Source organism: Danio rerio, chromosome 20 (assembly GCF_049306965.1).
Source record: "Danio rerio strain Tuebingen ecotype United States chromosome 20, GRCz12tu, whole genome shotgun sequence".
Lineage (NCBI taxonomy): Eukaryota > Metazoa > Chordata > Actinopteri > Cypriniformes > Danionidae > Danio > Danio rerio.
In genome coordinates, this window is record NC_133195.1 from 44,170,822 (window position 1) to 44,191,962 (window position 21,141).

At 35.0% G+C, this 21,141-nt stretch overlaps 1 long non-coding RNA gene across 1 annotated transcript in view; it reads left to right on the forward strand.

Moving 5' to 3' along the window:
* The window catches only part of LOC141379422 (uncharacterized), a 100,103-nt gene that overhangs the window by 33,421 nt on the left and 45,541 nt on the right, over positions 1-21,141 (forward strand). The window contains exon 11 of the long non-coding RNA XR_012396025.1: positions 8,647-8,796. This is a non-coding gene — a long non-coding RNA (uncharacterized lncRNA). The remainder of the gene's footprint in view (positions 1-8,646; positions 8,797-21,141) is intronic.

Below are 21,141 nucleotides of genomic sequence, written 5' to 3' on the forward strand. Positions count from 1 at the left end.
TTTAATGAAATTATTATCATTATTTATTTAAATGTTTCATTTAATTTATATATAACAACCAATATACATGATCGTTGAAAGCAAGAAAAAGATAATTAAGTCCCATTATTATAAAATAAAACCTCAATATTTTAAGATTGACACAGCAGCATCTTTAAACCTCTACAAATGCTGCTCAGTATGGGTGCAAGTAAAGTATTCTAGAAGGTTTTTTCAATATAAAACATAATAGAGTAAAATAAGGCAGCACAGTGACTCAGCGGCGCTGTTGCCACATAGCAAGAAGGTTGCTGGTTTGAGTCCCGGATGGGCCAGTTGCCATATCTGTGTGGAGTTTGTGTGTTCTCCTTGTATTTGGTGGGTTTCTTCTGAGTGCCTCGGTTTTCCCCATAGTCCAAATACATGCACTATATAAGTGAATCGGATGAGCTAAATTGAACTGTAGTGTATGAGTGCTTGTGTAAAGGTGAGTTTAGAGTGCATGGGTGTTTCCCAGTAATGGGTTGCAGCTGGAAGGGCATCCACTGCGTAAAACATATGGCGGTTCATTCTGCTGTGGAAACCCCTGATGTAGAAGGGACTAAGCCAAGTAAAATGAATGAATAAATGGATGGAGTAAAATTACAAGTTCAAGCCTATTCGATTCAAGTGTAGATTGAAGTCAGTTCAAAATTAGTGTCAGTGTTATGAGATGCAATAATATTGTTATGCAGCTTTATGTAAACAGTAGTGTCATCTATCCTGCTTAATTCAGTTCAAGTTCCTCATCTCATAAATGATAGAGAACCTATTCAGCAACTAGCGGCTTATGCACTCTCAGGAATGTAAAGTAGCATTGTTGACTGGTCTGTGCATGCAAGTGCAAAATGCATATGATCAAGTACCTTAAGGAGATGGTCAAATCACTTTTTTGTGGGATAAACTGCTGCTGAAATGGCATTCAGAATGTGAGGAGAAACTGCATTACCCATTAATAATGTAGTAAAAAGTGCATATACTTCTGCAGGAATGTAGTGAGAGATAAAGGTTAAAATTACACATTTTTTCACCATTTACTCACCCTCCACCTTTCCTTATTTCTGTTGAGTGCAAAAGAATACGTTTTGAGAAATGCTGGAAACCATAAAAACAGATGTAAAATATTTAATATACAGTTGCAATCAGAATTATTAGCCTCCTGTTTATTTTTCCCCAATTCCTGTTCCGCACATTTCTAATCATAATAGTTTTAATAACTCATTTCTACTAATTGATTTGTTTTATCTTTGCCATGATGATAGTAAATAATATTTGACTAGATATTTTTCTAGACACTTCTATACAGCTTAAAGAGACTTTTAAAGGCTTAACTAAGTTAATTAGGTAACCTAGGTAGGTTAGGGTAATTAGGCAAGTTAATGTATTATGATGGTTTGTTCTGTAGACTATCGAAAAATATATAGTTTTAAGGGACTAATAATATTGACCTTAAAATGTTTTTAAAAATTAAAAACAGCTTTTATTGTAGATTTAAATAAAACAAATAAGACTTTCTTCAGAAACAAAAAATATTATCAGACTTACTGTGAAAATTACCTGAATCTAAACATCATTTAGGAAATATTTTAAAAAGAAAAAAAATCAAAGGGGGTTTAATGATTCTGAATGCAACTGTATGTAATGAATTCCTATTTATTTAGAGGAAAACAATTTTTGTTTGAGATTAAACTCTCACTGTAATACATTTAAAAAAACAAGACTTAAATTAATTCCCATTGAGATTATCATGCAAATGCATTGTAAAGCATGATTTATATATTTTACTGGAAAACAAGACAATTTTTTTTAATTATGAAAAAATTATAGTTATTATAGACCAAAATTATAGTTATTATAGACCAATTATAGACCATTTTGATGGCTGTAAACAAAAACAGTGCTCCCAACATATTTCCTGTTTAACATTTTAAATTTCTATAGCTTCCGAGAACACAAAAAAAGCCACAAATTGATAAATAATGTTATAATAGCTGTTTTAAAATCAAGTTATGATTGAATTTCTTCTTGTTACTGTTAGGAAATAGTTTGGTAGCAAGCAGGAAATGTTCATGGCCCAATGACATGACCACATTGAAATGGTCTATATATACCAAAATATTCAGTCTCCATTCAGTAATTTTTATTGTAGTTTTTAAAGCCCTGTTCTCAAATCCCAAAAAGAAGAATCAACATAGATCTCAAATGTATTAAATCATTAGTTTATTGTGTGACATTTAAATGATTTGCATCTTGCATTTGCTAACAAACTGATTCTCACCAGTTTATATGAGCGTTTTTAATTTCTGCTATGTTCTGTAGTCTTAAAGTCCACATGAACCGGAAGTTGTAACTGTTTTTTTTTCCTTATGTACTGCGACGCAGTTCATAGAGAAACAGATGAGACAACAGGGGTTTTTTGCGAGTTTGTTTTCTGCTGCAAGCTCATTGGATATATGAAGTAGGCATTTCTTTCAGATAGATCGGAAAAAGGGTTTCAGGAGAGTTATTACAACTAGGGATGTTCCGATCAGGTTTTTTTGCCCTCGAGTCATCTGATTTTAAGTCTCTGCCAATACCAAAGCCTGATCCGATACTTCTATAATACATTAAAAAAAAAGAATAAAGATGAGCGAAGAAACAATTTCAGGATGTTCCTTATTTTTTTATTTAATTTACCTTATTTTAACATTCAACAACTTTGTTAACAAACAGAGCACTTCTGTGAGTTACCTTGAACAACCAAGTATTAACTAACATAAATTCTTCTCTTTTGGACTTTAGTGCAACAGTAAATCTAAAATAATCTTAAAAAAATAAAAATAAAAATAGCACCTCAATTTAAAATACCTGACAGGCAATCCCAAGTTTACATCTCTCATAGTTTGCTATGGCAATGTTGTTGTCATCAACTTTATAATACCTCCAGACCAACGCAATCTCACAGCATTTCATAACTTTTTGATTTAGTGGCTAACTCATATGAATTCGTACGATCTTATTCATACAATTAAGTACAATTTGCTAATTACCCAATGACAGTGACAAGAGCAAAGAGCAACAATGTAACAATTGTAATCCCTGTTTCGGAACAACTGAATCGATTCACAGGTGTAAAAGCACCCTTAGATTTCAATTTTAGATTACAAAGGAAAACTAATTATTTGTTCTTAATAACATGCACAGATAAATTATTCACCACAAAACTAGCAATGGTTAGTTTTGATTTGATTTGTATTTTAGAATCTTTGTAGTGAGGTAGAAAACAGGGCGTCTGTCTCTGCCTGTGATTATGGTGGTTTTGGAGACATCTCCATTACTACCATTAATCTGCCTGACACTGATATAACAATACAAGAGTCAAAGGAACGTCTAGCCAGCAGCAACACTGCTGAGATACGACCATTAATTCACACAACTGCGGACCTCTGTCTGTAATCTTCCACCGTCCCCTGTGTCTGTGTGTGGCAAAGGCAAAACAAAGACATACACGTCTTCAAATTCGCAGTCTTATTTTAAATTACACACGCATCATCACAGAGGTACAGACAATTATTTTTGAACGCTCAGACGCTGGTAAAGTTAACATTTGTACAAATAAATAATGAATCGTGTTTTTACTCAGATAAAAATAAAAAAGGCTTGACACTGTGTGGACTGGAGATGAATTGGTCTATAAGTTGGGCGAATAGAAGTCTGAGATTCAGATGTCAGGCTGTGAACCGCTGACTGAATTTCTGATGCATAAGGCACATAAATTGGAAACATTTCTGGAGTTTCAAAGTCTTTGTCTGATAGGGTGAATTCTACAGCATTTCGGTGAGAGTGTGTCTTGTTTTTAAAAGGTCTTTAAAAGCCATTATGACGGGAAATCCTATATGTGAGACAAAATCTGTTGTATTGACAATGGGGTATATGCACACAGACTTTTCAGTCAGCCAGCTCAAACGCTTCCGGTGAACTATCTTTCTATTACAAAATCAGTGTTTAAGATCTGATTTGATTTACCAGATTTGTAGAGACAGGACGATCAACCCAAACTGAAATTGCGTCTTTCTTTAAAAGAAGACTAGCAGCAAATCCGGATTTCACCATTTCCAGATTCGAGAAGCTCTTGGGTAAAAAATGTTCCCTACAATCATATCTTTGTCGCATGTTAGCAGACTAGTGTAATCCACACATGTGGGTTTACATGTAATCGATGCGGCACACTTATACACTTTATACACTTAATACACTTTGATGCGGCACATTTATAAACGCAACAATGACGACCAATGTCTCCGAACAGTTCTTCTTCTTGCACTTGTTTTAATTATGGTTTGCAACACAAAGTGGCGTCTCTCTGCCGTCTGAATTCTGTAACGGGTATCATCAAAGCAATATCATGCATATTAAAGTAGTTGCACCTCATTCACAATAAAGCGCGCTGTTTGGTTCGAACCAAGTCTTTCTCATGAGTTATGATGAAAGCTCAAAGACATCACGTTGTACCCGCCGGCACAGACATTCAGTGGCTGTGACTCAGCTTCAAAAATTCTTTTCAAACCCAAAGTATGAATTTTCACTTTTTAGCTGAATATTTGCTTCTTAATAGTGTTTTTAGCATCGTGAGACATGCATATGATTGTCACCATCTCAAAAAATGTGTTTTGGTGTTTCCTGACCCTTTAAAAATCAGCGATCTTCACTGTCGGATAAATTCATGATATAAAGTGGGTATCAGAACAGACAAGAAGCACTCGATTAAATTCCATTTTTCCCCGCCATGTATTAAAAATATAAAACTTTATTTTACTCGAGTATTTTCAATGGAGTTTCTGCTCCAGCCGGCTACTGTTGTCACTAGCGTTTACGCAGACTTTCATCTCGTTTTATGCTTGAACAACTAAATGAATGCTTACGTCCATTGAACTGAATGTATTTCAATTACATCACAACATCGATGCTGTAAAAGGAACCTTATAAATATGAAAATAGTAACTTAAATCTTTCACCGGAAGTTTATTATTAGCTAAAAAAAACTCTATGATTGTAGCCCATTGTGACAGTAGATTTCATGATCAACTAAGCAATAGATTATGTAGATTATGGCAGTTAAATCCAGGAGTTTTTAATGATGAACTGTTCATTCACTTTGCACATTAATGTTTTATCATATTTTATAATAATAATAATGTAATTTTTCCACATCCTTAAATGTGATGCTGAACAAAACAAACTGATTGGTTAATTCACATGTTATCTTTGCGGTGATTGTCCAACGAAAGCTCAAAGTCCTTTTCTTTTTTCTGGACCTGAAGGACTGGCTATGCCAGAGTAGTTGAATAGTATATTTACATTTGATATATATATATAAATTCTTCCCAATTAATATTTTAGTGATAGCAGTAAGGGTGACACAGTGGCTCAGTGGTTAGCACTGTCTCCTTACAACAAGAAGGTCACTGGTTCGAGTCCCGGCTGGGCCAGTTGGACTAAGGGGATCGAAAATTAATGAATGATTGATCGCAGTACCTCACAGCACATCCCCTGCACATAGCCGATGCTTTTGTCAGCATTCTGTCTGTGCTGCAATAGCAGTAACAGTTTCCAAACACTAGTAGGCAGTGGGTTTCTATGTTCCACTATGTTGAGTTTATTTGCTGGTGTTTTGAGTTTATGCTACTGTAAAAGTAGTTCAAATTGACCCTTAAGCATGGAAGAAAAAGGCAAGAACCTGTGAACATCAGCAGCTCTAATCATAATATTAACAAAAAAAATTAAGGTATCCATCAGGAGCTTGTCGTTGGCACTCAAGACATGTTAAATGAATAGTCCAAAAAAAAAAAAAAGTCTCATTCTGCAAATCAAAGGTATTTACAAATTATAGATTTCAATTACCATTTTTTTTAAAATCCGTTCAGCCAATCTCCAGGTCTCCAGCACTTTTTTGTTAAATTAGCATTTGTCATTGAAATGCTAGTCAACTTCCGTTGTAGGGGAAAATGCTGCTGGTACAAGTATTTTTCAAGAAATCTTCTTTTGTGTTTAATAGTTAAAAATAATCTCACTTATTCAGTGAACAAGTATAAAGGGTAAGTAAAAGATGGCCGAATTTTTATTTTTGAGTGAACTATCCCTTTAAGTACTGTCACTTTTGTGGGATGTGTTCCAATAGCATTTGCACTCGTCTGAATATTGAATAGAGCATTTGACAAGATAAAAATACCCACAGTAAAGTTTCAGGAGTGACAGTTGTATTCAAATTCTGAATTCCTTTAAATGATATTTTGGGTGTGTGGGTGTATGACCTTGCTCTGTGAATTGAGGTGACTCACACACCATAGTTATCATAGCAATGTTTTGTCATCTCATGCATTTGTGCTGTCCCTTATTTTAACATGCAGTAACAGTAAGACTAGTTATGATTAACAATTTTTGTTACTAATTACTAAGATTACTAATTACGTTACTTTGAGGTTACTTTTAAAAAATATAAAACACAGCAGCTTGACAAATTCAAAACCAATTCAGATTTAAAGAGATTGTTTGCCCAAAATTATAAATTCTCTCATCATTTACTTCACATGTTCCAAACCTGTTTGCCTTTTTTTCTTTTAAACACCAAAAAGCCATTTTGAAGAAAACTGGATACCTGTAACCATTGACATTCATGCTGAGAAAAACACATACTACGGTGTGTCTGCGGTTGTGAAGAAGACAAACTGTAAACGCTCAAATGTGGAATATGTAAAATCTGGAATATGTGTGCGCCGCATGTGCTTCACTTCCATTTTGCGCATCTCCACATAGGAAATAACGAACTTGCGTGCACAAAACACGCAATATGTGAACGACCCCACAAGCAGCTACGCTTTTCTTCACATTTTTAGAAGTTACCTTCACCCCCGATCCTGCACAAAAATTCAATTTAGTCTGTTTAGGCTGAGTTGGGCCATTGTCCTCTTTGGTGACGAGTATTATATTATACTTGTAACGCAATTACATTGACTTTAGTTACTGTGATCAAATTACACACATTTAAAATGTTATTCGTTACGTTATTGCATTCCCCAAAAAGGTAATTAGAATGCAGTAACATGTTACTGTGGAAGGCTTTACACCCAACTCTGATTAATAGCAGCACTTCAGTAATTCAGTTTATAATAAGTTAATAAAACGTAGAAAGGTGCAGGTCACAATATTTTCGCTGTGTGGTTCTTATTCGCAGTAATACACAAGCAGCATTAAACTACTAAAATAATAAAAAGAAATCTTTCATTTTTTATGGCCTCAATCAGTAGGATATCATGCTGTATGCAGGCTCTTGCATCAATTATGTCAGCCATCTTTTTAGTATTAATCACGTTTCTATTATAATGTCATGCATATTCAGAAACTGGAACAGTTAATTGGGTGAGGTAGATTCATTTTTGAGATGATTTTAATATTTTTTGCCTTATAAATCTATGAATAGTAGTAATTTGCATGTTGTTTAGCTTCTTTGTGATTTGGAATCTCAAAATAGCATCCAAGTTGTTTATTTTCATCACGTGTGTAAGCTTATCTTGCAGAATATTCATACAAAAGCAGCATTATTAATTTGAAACTTTTATTTTTTCATTTATTCATTTATTTCCCTTGGCGTAGTCCCTTATTCATCAGGGGTCGCCACAGCGGAATGAACTGCCAACTGTTTCGGCATATGTTTTAGCAGCGGGTGCCCTTCCAGCAGCAACCCAGTACTGAGAAACACCCATACACTCTTATATTTGCACACACACTCAAACACTATAGCCAATTTAGTTTACACAGTTCACCTATAGTGCATGTCTTTGGACTGTGGGGGAAACCGAAGCACCTAGTGGAAACCCACAAGATCACGGGGGAACAAACAAACTCCACACTGAAATTCCAACTGGCCCAGCCGGGACTCAAACCAGCGACCTACTTGCTGTGGGGCGACTTTATTTTTTGTTTTGTTTTACTTCTCCAGTTTATAGTAGGTTAGACTTTGCAGACAGATTTTTGTCTATTTTCCATCTAATTGAACTTATTTCCCTTTCAGAAGTTTGAGTCTCTAGAGATACTGATCCAGGAACAGCAAAGCAGATCACCTTTTCTGAGAAAAAAAAAGATGCATCAAAACATCTCATGAGGCGTAGACCTAATCAGTTTTCCCTCTTTGAAGCATATGTTCACAAATGAAATATTAATCTAGGGTGGATTAAACATGTTTTCAGGTCATCTGCAGCACATTTGATCTGATAAGTTGCCAAAAACCTGCATGCATCTGTAGCAGCGCATGTACATGAACTAAAACACACAGCTCTATGCATGAATAATTCATCATTGTTGAAAAAGGGGAACGAGTTTACTTCACACTGCGAGAAAATTATATAAACCACTGACTCCAAATAGCAGAGATTTTCACCCACTGATCGCATAATCCATCTGTATAACCGTCCAAAAATACTCCCGCTTTCAGCTATTTTAGAAAGCAATCAATAACGGCTGATTGCATACTTGTAGTCCACTGTTTAAGCCTGGATTGGTAGATCTTGTCCTCTAGCTATTCAAGAGACTGTTAATTTCCTTCGCTCCTTCATTACAGACTTTTGTGACCCTCAGTCTTTTTCTGTCCTGCAGTGAATTATCCGCTTTTGACCAGAGTCAAGGTTTCTCCTTCATTTGGACTGTCTGAGGGTGATAAGCAGAACGGAGGTGCGCAGGGTCAGGATTTGAGAGCTTCAAACTCAGAGCGCTGAAGATGATGACGTTTCAGAGGGTCAGCAGAGGGTTAGTGTGGCCTACGCAATTCTTAAATGTGAAGTTTTGCCATAATAACAGAAATGACAGAATTACAGCCCACGGTAGGACTTTTTATTTTTGCATTTTACAGTTTGGTTACTACAGAGTTTAGTTTGTTTTTATTTGATATAACTTTTCTATAAAATGTATATAAATTAAATATATATTGGTAACACTTAAGAACAGAATAATGGTCCAATAGTTCAGTAATACTTTTCAGCCTGCAACCCCCAAAATAACAATGCCAGTGACTCGCAACTCCTGATATCTTCTGAGGTGGTTATAAATATAAAAACCTTGCATGCAATGGTGCACACACACCAATAGGACCAGGTCTTTTCTTTTTTTTATTAATTAATTTATTTATTTTTATATATATTGTAAAGGTGTCAGAAAGTTTAACCTGGTGCCATAAAGTCAGTCTATAGCATCTGACACTATTGATTTGTCTTTAATATAAAGTTATCACCCCAAGGGTCACTATCTAATACAAAAAAATGAAAGACATAACGACATAATTAATGTAACATAAAACTAATAATTTTACCTTCTGTAGGTTATGGATGAAATATGGCAAGTATAATCGTTTAATAAAACTATTTCGTTTTTTGTAAATCTCTAAGCAAAACCCCCATCCCACCCTGTAAATGATAATAAATGTATTACTAATTGTTTTTAATGTTGGTTAGTAAGTTAGTTAACATTATCTAATGGAACATTATTTTAAAGTGCTACCTATATTTGTTTAACTGTATATTATTTTACTATATTTATGTAACATGACATACATGTGTTATTTAATGCTAAAAGAGAAGTTGATTCTTTTGCATAAAAAACTACTGAGTAGGATAAACTTTATTCAATAAGAAATGTGCTTGCAGTGCATTCGGAAAGTATTCATAGCGCTTCACTTTTTCCACATTTTTTATGTTACAGCCTTATTCCAAAATAAATTAAATTCATTTATTTTACTCAACATTTTACACCCAATACCCAATTGTTGCAAATTTATGAAAAAAAAAAAAAAAAAACTTAAAAAATCACAGATACATAAGTATTCACAGGCTTTGCTCAATACTTTGTTGATGCACCTTTGGCAGCAATTACATACTCAAGTCTTTTTAAACATGATGCCACAAGCTTGGCACACCTGTCTTTGGGAATTTTTGTCCATTCCTCTTTGTACCTCTCAAGCTCTATCAGGTTGGATGGGAAGCGACGGTGTACAGCCATTTTCAAATCTCTCCAGAGATAATCAACAGGATTTAGGTCTGGGCTCTGGCTGGGCCACTTAAGGACATTCACCAAGTTGTTGTAAAGCCACTCCATTGATATTTTGGCAATGTGCTGCTGCATTGTCCTGCTGGAAGATGAACCGTCGCCCCAGTCTGAGGTCAAGAGCACTCTGAAGCAGGTTTTCATTCAGAATGTCTTTGTACATTGCTGCATTCATCTTTCCCTCTATCCTGACTAGTCTTACTGACTAGACCGGAGTTTTTAAGTTGCGTGAGGTTATTGAACTGACCACCTAATGAGTTTCTACATATTAAAGTGATATGCCACAAGAGGCCATGCACTGGAGGGATTTTACTACAGTTAAGGGGAGATTTTATATGCTTAATGTAAATCAAACTCTCATTTATGAAATGCCAACAGCAGTAGGATCTCATTAATAATCATAGTTGTTCGTATGAGGGATTTTATCACATACTTCTATATAATGGATAATTAATGCAATGTGAGTCTCTAAAATGGACGCATGATTAAGTTATTATAAGATCAAAGAGTTTTCATATCCAGTTTCTGTTGCTGAAAAACATCCCCACAGCATGATGCTGCCACCACCATGCTTCACTGTTAGGATAGTATTAGCCTGATGATGAGTGGTGCCTGGTTTTCTCCAAACATAACACCTGGCAATTACTCCAAAGAGTTCAATTTTAGTCTCATCAGACCAGAGAATTTAGTTTCTTATGGTCTGAGAGTTCTTCAGATGCCCTTTGGCAAATTCCAGGCAGGGAGTGGCTTCCGTCAGACCACTCCACCATACAGGCCTGATTGGTGGATTGCTGCACAGATGGCTGTTCTTCTGTAAGGTTCTCCTCTCTCCACAGAAGAACGCTGGAGCTCAGACAGAGTGACCATCGGGTTATTGCTCACCTCCCTAACTAAGGCCCTTTCCCCCCGATAACTCAGCTTTGATGGCTGGCCAGCTCTAGGAAGAGTACTGCTGGTTCCAAACGTCTTCCACTTACGGATGATGGAGGCCACTGTGCTCATTGGAACTTTCATAGATGCAGAAATTTTTCTGTAACCTTCTTCAGCCTTGTGCCTCGACAATCCTGTCTCGGAGGTCTACAGACAACTCCTTTGTCTTCAGGCTTGGTTTGTGCTTTGATATGCACTATCAACCGTGGGACCTTGTGTAGACAGGTGAATGTCTTTTCAAATCATGTGCAATCAACTGAATTGACCACAGGTGAACATCAATTAAGCTGCTGAAACATCTCAAGAATGACCAGTGGGAACAGAATGTACCTGAGCTCAATTAAGAGCTTCACAGCAAAGGCTGCGAATACTTATTTGCATGTGATCGTTCGGGTTATTTTTAATAAATTTGCAACAATTAAAAAAATCTTTTCATGTTGTCATTATGGGGTATTTTGTGTAAAATTTTGAGGATTTTTTTTTTTATCCATTTTGGAATAAGGCTGTAACATAAAAAATGTACAGAGCTCATAAGAAAGTGTAAATAAAATTTAAAAGGTGATCAAAAACATATACTAATTTAATTGACCAAAGATTGTTTTCTTAACTGTTGAAATGTTGGTGTGATTTCTAAAAGTAAGTATAAACATGTCTGAAAACATATTTTCTTTCTTTCTTTCTTTCTTTCTTTCTTTCTTTCTTATTCTTTGTTAAAAAATGTCAAAATTAATGCTGTAAATGACAACTTGCCATTTTAAAATAAAAGAAAAAATGTTTTACTCAAGCACAGAAATATAAATCAGAATTTTATACCATTTTGAGGGAGGTAAATAATACCATTGATCCTATTGTATAACCTGTTTAACATTTTTATTTTCCATAGCTCCCGAGAATTCTAAAAGGTCCACATATTGATAAATACCGCTATGACAGTTGTTTTAATGTTGAGATATGATTGAATCGCCTCTTGTTACAGTTATTAAAATAGTTTGACAACAAGCAGGAATCATAAGCCAATGGCATCACCACATTGAAATGATCTAGTAGCTTTCCATAGCGTGGTACAAGAGAAATAAAGAATTTATTATTAAGATCTAAGAACATTTTTTTTAAGTTCTAGCAGTTCTATCAAACTTATAATTCACCCAAACAATTTTTTTCTTAACCTTTTTGTGAATTCATAATCCAGCACTGATTGCTCATTGGCAATGCAAGCGTTTAACACCCTTTCCCGTTTCATATAACTGGTAATATCTGTGCACATAAGAGATATTGCTCTCTCTGGAAGTTTCTCATTTCAGTAAATATGTGCTCTCCGGCCTCATTAAACCAGGACGCACTCTTGCGGGATGATGGGAGTTTGTTGAAGTGGGCGTAATATAGAAGCCCAGCGAGGACATAGGTGGATGGTGGAGGCTCACAGGGCATAAAAGTAGCTCATTTTTATGTGTGCCTTCCTCTCTATACCCACAGCAATACAGCCCTGCAGGGAAATAACATACACACGGACACATGCAGAGGGTGGAACTCTGGTCATATCTCTTCCTAACTGTGGTGACAACCATTGATAGCATGGGCAAAACAACTGCATTCAGTGTTTCCCAGCATGCTGGTGGTATGATACCCACAGTGTTAATGGCAGCATTTTTATTTTTGTAATCATTTTTTTTATTGTCATTTAGATAACAGACTTAATCAGACTTATTTATTTGACTAAATATAATTAATTCTGAAAATTACAGTTGAGCATGTGAATATGTCAAGAAGAACATACATTTATAACATTAACTTTGGGTTTCTTTAAAATTATACATATATAAAAAGAAAATTCTAAAAATGGGTAAAATCACACTTGACCAGGCTCACTTCAACTACATGAAGTTCAAATTCAGATGTACATGTAGCACTATATTTATTTATCATATAATTTCCATCAATGAAAAAAAATGTATTAATGAAAAATATCATGACTGAATCAGAACCGAAATTAACACTAAAATCCAAATGAGTGACATCATTAATTACTATATGTGCTTCTGAATTCAGCAATGGCACTTGAGGAGTAAAGCACACATTTCATCCACATGCTGCTGTAAAAAAAAAAAAAAAGTAGTCTTTCAAGCCGCGCTGCCAGCATGCGCTCCAATCACAGGCTCACCCAGGTCTGAAATTGCGGATCGTTCGCCAGCTGTGAGGCGCTGGGCGAGTCTTAATGTGTTCGGTCTGTGAGATAAATTAGTTCAGTGACATGATATATGACAAGGATCTGTAATAATTTACAGCATTTAAATGGTATAAAGCTCTGAGGCGTATTGAATAATGCTTCAAATGGAATAGCAAAGTAGTCTTTTAAAAATAGGTTTGTGACCGGAGTTTTTAAGTTGCGTGAGGTTATTGAACTGACCACCTAATGAGTTTCTACATATTAAAGTGATATGCCACAAGAGGCCATGCACTGGAGGGATTTTACTACAGTTAAGGGGAGATTTTATATGCTTAATGTAAATCAAACTCTCATTTATGAAATGCCAACAGCAGTAGGATCTCATTAATAATCATAGTTGTTCGTATGAGGGATTTTATCACATACTTCTATATAATGGATAATTAATGCAATGTGAGTCTCTAAAATGGACGCATGATTAAGTTATTATAAGATCAAAGAGTTTCATATTCATTAAATTAACAAGGTGGTGTTCACTGTTAATCATGTCATTATATTTTTTATATGTTTTCACAAGGAAATATTAAAGATGTGTAACTGCTAAACTGATAAATGTTTCTTGAGCAAATCCCAACCTTAGAATGATTTTTGAAGGATCATATGACACTGAAGACTGCAATGATCAGTAGCTATGTTTTCCATCCAAAAATGCAAATAAAATTTATGCGCAAAACTGGAATATCACAGAAAAGATGCGCAAATAAAGCAATGTTTCCATTCAATGAGTCAAAGAGAACAAAATTGTCATTTTCAAATTAACTGGCACCAAATATCCTCAGTAGAAATGGAATTTGCTGCAGCAGGAGAAGCTGTGTGAAACTTTTCCTTATTTAATAAACGACTATGCCGACACGCATTAAACGAATGGTAGAGAATTTTGGAGGTAATTAATAATGTAAGAGCACTAATACTGAAATATTTAAGGCGTTTTAGAATGACCAAATCAACATTTTAGATGTTTTACAATGTGCTCAGCCTGTGGGTTCGTCCATTCACACACATTTTTTACCATCACTTGATCTCTTATAACAAAATCACATGACTTTTTTTAATGTGCATACTGGAATTTGTTCTGTAAAATTGTTTCCATCGTAGTTATGTTCATATTTTCTTATCGAAAATACGTTATCCTGCTCAGTTATGTGCATGTTTTTTTATGCACATTTTCAAAATATATGCACATCTTGGTGTTTCCATCAACTTTTTTTATGCGCATATCCAAAATGCACATAAAAACAGGTGGATCGAAACGTAGCTAGTGTTGGGGTAACGCAAGTTGTGTAATTGTCCAAGTAACAAGTAAAGTAACAAATTACTTTTCAAAATTAAGTAATAATATTTGAGTTACTTTTTAAAAATGTAACTTGAGTTACCTTTTTATGTTAAGTTAATTCGCTTTTTAAAAAAATGCTGAATTAAATTGATCATAGTCACATTGAATACTGCACGTAATGAGAGAATACAGGAGCAGAAAGTAAGGAAGACTTCTATTTCTGAGATGGAAATATTCTTAGAGATTTTACTTTTGAATAAGACAAAGACAGTATTTCATGAATCTGTATATACAGCATGCATCACTCTGGGCTCTAGAAGTTTTCTGAAGATAACATTATCCTAAATAATTTTTTATATGTTTTTTTAATAAAGGTTATACAGTGTGTTGTTAATTGCAGAACTCCTCTATTAAACAAAGAAAAGGAATTAAAAAACAAACCCTGCAAGTTCCTAAATAGATCAAGCCTCAGCCAGTTCAGAAAAAAAGTGACTCAAAAGTAAAGTAATGCATTATTTAAACAGTACCATAAAAAGTATTTAAGTGACGCAAGTAGTCACTTTTTTTGGGCAATAACTCAATATTGCAATGCATTACTTTCTAAAGTAACATCATTACCCAACACTGGTAATGATGCTGAAAATTCAGCTTTGCAATCATGAATTAAATGAATTAAATGTTTCAAAAATATACTAATATTATTAATTAAAGATATGTTTTATTTTAAATTGTGATCATATATCATTTACATTATATCATTTAGTTATTTATTATTTATACATGTTATTTACATGTCATTCATTTAGCAGTTTTTTTTCATTCAGCATCATGGTATTTCTAATAAATAGCTAAACATATGTCAAAACTTTTTAATAAAATACAAATTGTTTACAAACTTATTTTTATTTTATAAGTCATAAAATGTCTCCAAAAGTATTAAAAATGTGTAACATAAATATAATTCGAAGAATGTGTGAAGACTTTTGCATTTCTACGGCTGATCATATGTAAATAATTTAACATTTAACTTACTATTAACGCACAATTTTGTCCATTTAAGCCTATTAAATGTCACCAAGGTTTAAACATAAGTTCAGTTCAACAATTAAAATATTAACCCATGGTGATTAGTATCATTGGCAAATAGACCTGCATAATTTGTAATATCATGAATAGCATCATTCGTTCATTCATTCATTTTCTTTTTGGCTTAAGCTGCGGTCACACTGGGCTTTTCCTCCCATAGACTTCTATTCATACGCACTCGAATGCGTCAGACCAGAAACGCAGGGTCATGATATAAGTTTCGCAGATTGCTGCAGTGCAAAGTTCAAGCTTGGTGAACTCTGACATGTAAAATCGCATCACTTGACTGCTAGAGACCAATCGAGGATCAAAACACGAACCCTCTGGACAGAAATTTAAAACATGGAGCAATCGCTCGCTTTTTTAAATGCCTAATAAGCTTGTTTAATCCCGCCCCTTTTCGCAGCGCCGTATGACAGAATTTCTCGCACACAAACTCTAGTGTGACCGTAGCTTCAGTCCCTTTAAAAATTCGGGGTTGCCACAGAGGAATGAACAGCCAACTTGTCCAGCATGCATGTTTTACGCAGCGGTGCCCTTCCAGCTGCAACACATCTCTGGAAAACATCCACACACACTCATTCACACTCATACACAGACAATTTAGCCTACTCAATTCACCTGTATCGTATGTCTTAGGACTGTGGGGGAAACCGGAGCACCCGGAGGAAACCCACGTGAACGCAGAGAGAACATGCAAAGTCAATACAGAAACACCAACCGACCTAGCTGAGGCTCAGACCAGGATCCTTCTTGCTGTAAGTCGACAGCACTACCTACTGCGCCACTGCGTCACCTCATGAATAGCATATGATCTGCAATTGTTTTTAATTTAATTATAAATTTGCACTTTTATTAAAGGACTACCTTAGGTGTTCATGTTCTGGAAAAGCCAGACAATCACTTTAGTACTTATGCAGCAATATGTGTCCTTATAGGGAACATACGACTATACACTTAAGTCAAATCATTATGCAGAGTGTAAAATGAATTAAATATACTGTAAAGCCCTTGGGATTTCTTTATCCTCCTTGTGCATTGATCCTAATAATAGGTTCTTCATGCAGTGTAATTCCAATCTCGCAAAGTTACCAGATTTATTTTGGATTCCCACCCTGATTAAATCTCTGGGAATTCTTCTGTCTGTTTGTTTATGTGTTCATTCAGTTGAATAAAGCCATTTGCATTATAAATGAATAAGCCAGCGATGGTTCTGAGGGACCTGTGATTCTCCTCCAAGCGTGAACTGCGAGCTGTAATCACTCTTGCAGTGGGGTTGCTTAGATTTCGTGCATGTATTTAATTATTAAATAGTTTCCAATGGAGTTTAATATTTTCGTGCTGTGGTTGGAGTGTTCATAACTCATGGAGGTGCCGTCCTTTTTTTTTTCTCCTGCATGGCTGATAAAAGCTTTGAGCAATCTTGAGGCATGGAATAAAAGTCAAAATATATATACAGATATTGTAATAAATAAATAAATAAATAAATACAAATATAAATATGGTGTCTGTAAAAATTTCAGCTCCAAGATTACAGATCAAACATTCTGCTATTTTGGTGTAAGCAAGAACACACTTTTTTTGTCCATGTGCCTTTAAATGCAAATAAGCTGCTACTTTTCCAGAAGATGTCTTTACACACTATTCTGAAACTCCAAAAACAACAAAACAATAATGGAGAGTAAGAGGCTAAATCTTCTAGATTAAACCACAGAATCTATTGTCGACCGTTATATACTGCAATATATCGCTAAATGTAAATAAGTCTGCATGGCTAACTCATGTAAAGTGTGCATGTGTCTGGGCTTTTAATAAGACCACGTTAGCAATTTGAAGTTAACATTTAATTGTGATTTAGATTACCTGTTTTGAATTACCAATTGTAATCTGTGAACGTGAGTACAGAATAACTCTGTGTACAATATCCCTCAGTAAATCAGTCACTTGTGAAGTGCTACAGCATGTGCCAGCTAAAAGCCTCCACCAGGTCCTAATGCCCACCTAGTAACACGAATAATTCACAGACACATTCAGAAATAAAGGTACAAAATCTGTCACTGGAGCGGTACTTTTTTGTTCCTTACAGGTACATGTTAATACCTAAAAAAAGTACAATTATGTACCTCATAGTAGTTTAAAAGTTACAAAAGTGTGCTTTAAAGGTAGTAATGTGCAGCTGTAAAGTACAAAAGTGTACCTTTTAAAATAGTACCTCCTCAGTGACAGATTTTGTACAGATTTGGAATAAAAGTAAAAAAATATATACAAATATTGTAAAAAAAAAAAAAAATCATCAAACATTCCGCTATTTTGGTGTAAGCAAAAACACACTTTTTTTGTTTTTAAATGTGCCTTTAAATGCAAATAAGCTGCTACTTTTCCAGAAGATGACAGAGTCTTTACACACTATTCTGAAACTCCAAAAACAACAAAACAATAATGGAGAGGAAGAGGCTAAATCTTATAGATTAAACCACAGAATATATTGTCGACCATTATATACTGCAATATATCGCTAAATGTAAATAAGTCTGCATGGCTAACTCATGTAAAGTGTGCATGTGTCTGGGCTTTTAATAAGACCACGCCAGCAATTTGAAGTTAACATTTAATTGTGATTTAGATTACCTGTTTTGAATTACCAATTGTAATCTGTGAACGTGAGTACAGAATAACTCTGTGTACAATATCCCTCAGTAAATCAGTCACTTGTGAAGTGCTACAGCATGTGTCAGCTAAAAGCCTCCACCAGGCCCTAATGCCCACCTAGTAACACGAATAATTCACAGACACATTCAGAAATAAAGGTACAAAATCTGTCACTGGAGCGGTACTTTTTTGTTCCTTACAGGTACATGTTAATACCTAAAAAAGTACAATTATGTACCTCATAGTAGTTTAAAAGTTACAAAAGTGTGCTTTAAAGGTAGTAATGTTCAGCTGTAAAGTACAAAAGTGTACCTTTTAAAATAGTACCTCCTCAGTGACAGATATTGTACCTTTGTGTGTGTGGGGAAGCTGGTAAACTGTAAAGTTTAGTAAAGCTAGGGATAATAAGTAAAACACAAATTACATGAAGTAATGTCATAAATTCTTAGGGCCCTATCATACACCTGGCGCCATGTGGCGGAAGACGCGACGCAATTGTTGTTTGGGGGAGTTGCTTCGATGTTTTGCAACACGCTGTTTAAATAGTAAATGCATTTGCGCTCATATGTCCGCCCATAGGCATTCTGATCTAAAAAAGGAGGCATGATCAGGCGCATTGCTGGCGAGTTGCTATTTTGATGAACTATAAAAGACTGTTCAATAGACCAGATCAAAACAGGTCTATAGTGCAGCGCAGATCACGTTTGTTGTGCGCCTCGCTTACACATTGCTTAATGAACAGGATGTACAGCTATACGCAAATATCTTTATGTATGAAAAAGAATGAAAGGATTAAAATATTACAAAAATTATAATTTTTTAGCTTACATGTATATAACAACCACGGCCTCCATGCCTTTTTTTATTTTGGGGGGCTTTTTCAGTTTATTCATAACAATTTGCTTTTGTATAATGTTCTTATTATTAGTAGTAGTATTTATTATATGCATATTCATATTTGTTTTATTAAAAACAAGCTTAGATTTGTCCACCGCTCAGGTTTTGGACCATATGGGGCACAGCATGTGTATTTGGATATAAGTTTTTTGACCACACTTTATTATTATTGTTCATATATTCGTTTGCTGAAAATTAGAACTATATTTAAAAATTGTTTTGTAACAAATCTTTGCGCTTAACAAATAAAATTAATTATGTATAGGCTAATGGATGTCTGTGCGTACAACAAATTTTCCTATCCACAAAAGTAAAAGTAAAGAATGAGGAGGCTCATCTCTCATTCTCGCCTGTAGATGCTCTGTTTATCTGTTTATCTGAAGTGTTCAGTTTTTCCACTTACAAAGTCCGTCATGTAAATAGCAAATGCGCTCCAGTGTGACACAACTGACTCTTAAAGGGAATGGGAGATGAGACTCTGATTGTTTATTTCTCAAAACACACCTATAACTCATTAAGAGAATAAGCTCAACCCTGTTAGGATTTTTCCGTCCTTAAAATAGCCAAAGTGGATTCTGACACGCCCTTAATGGGTTTGCACCCTGCGCTTTGGACTTTGCGCATGGATCATCAAAATAGAGCCCTAGACTTATTTGATATATTGGTCAGAATGTATGAAAAAAGATTGACTTTTTGACTGTGACACCATTCATACAGAGCTCAATTCAGTATCTGCTCCATTTAATGCTTTTTTTTCTTTAAAATATCACTCACAAGCAGCGTCCTGCTGGATCCTATAGTGCCTGCCCCATAAATTTTTTTCAGGACCTGCTGTGCGATACTAACAAAAATGAAAGAAATAGAAAAAGTTTGTTCTATCTAGTAACAAAGCATTAATTGTGGTAGTCTGATTTTATGCATGCCTTCAAAATTTAACAAGTCTGCCATATATTTTTATACTTTATATATTTTTATACCTACTAAGATTCTTGTATACTTGTTCTTCAAAAACTTAATTCAACCACAGTATCCACAGCTGCACTTATGTCTGGAGTCTTATGTCAGTTGGACATCCAACAGCAAAACACTGATAATGCTTTATTTCTGATTAAAATAATTATAAATATAAAATTTGAACAATTAAAAATTTAAATAAATGAGTAAAAAGGATGGCAAACTGCTGCATTGGCACTGTGGGTGGAAGTGTGCATATTTGGGACAGTAATATTGTAATAAGACTTTTGGAAATAAAGGTACAAGCGCTGTCACTAAGGCATTGGCAGTACGTTTTCAAAAGGTACATATTTGTACCTTAAGAGTCCTTAGTGGCACCTCAAAAGTATACATATCAGTACTTAAATGCACCTAAAATGTACCTTTGAGGTGCCAATATGGACTTTTCGGGTGCAAATATGTACCTTTTAAAAAGGTACTGCCGCAGTGACAGCCCTTGTATCTTTATTTCTGAGAGTGTAGGGAGTGAAATCTGAACTGTTTTTTTTTAACCAGCTTGCGGAGAAAAGATTACCAAAACAAAGTTATTTGGTTGTCGTATTCCCATTATTTTTTATATATCATGTCAGATTTTCATGATACGTAAAAAGGATTCCTGCGGGTTTTAATTCTTACTTCAGTTTTGATTTCATAATCCAACAGCCTATATAAATCAGTGTGTCAAAGGACTTTTGCTGCTTGCTCAAACTACTTATTTAAAATAAGTTGAAACAAGTTAAGTTTGCATGTTTGCATGGGTTTCCTCCAGGGGCTCCGGTTTCCCCCACAGTCCAAAGACATGCGGTAGAGGTGATTTGGGTAGTCTAAAATGTCCGTAGTGTAAGAGTGTGAATGAGTGTGTATGGATGTTTTCCAGAGTTGAGCTAAAAAGGCATACGCTGCATAAAACATATGCTGGATAAGTTGGCGGTTCATTCCGCTGTGGCGACCGCAAATTAATAAAGGGACTAAGCTGAAAAGAAAATGAACAAAATTATTGAAA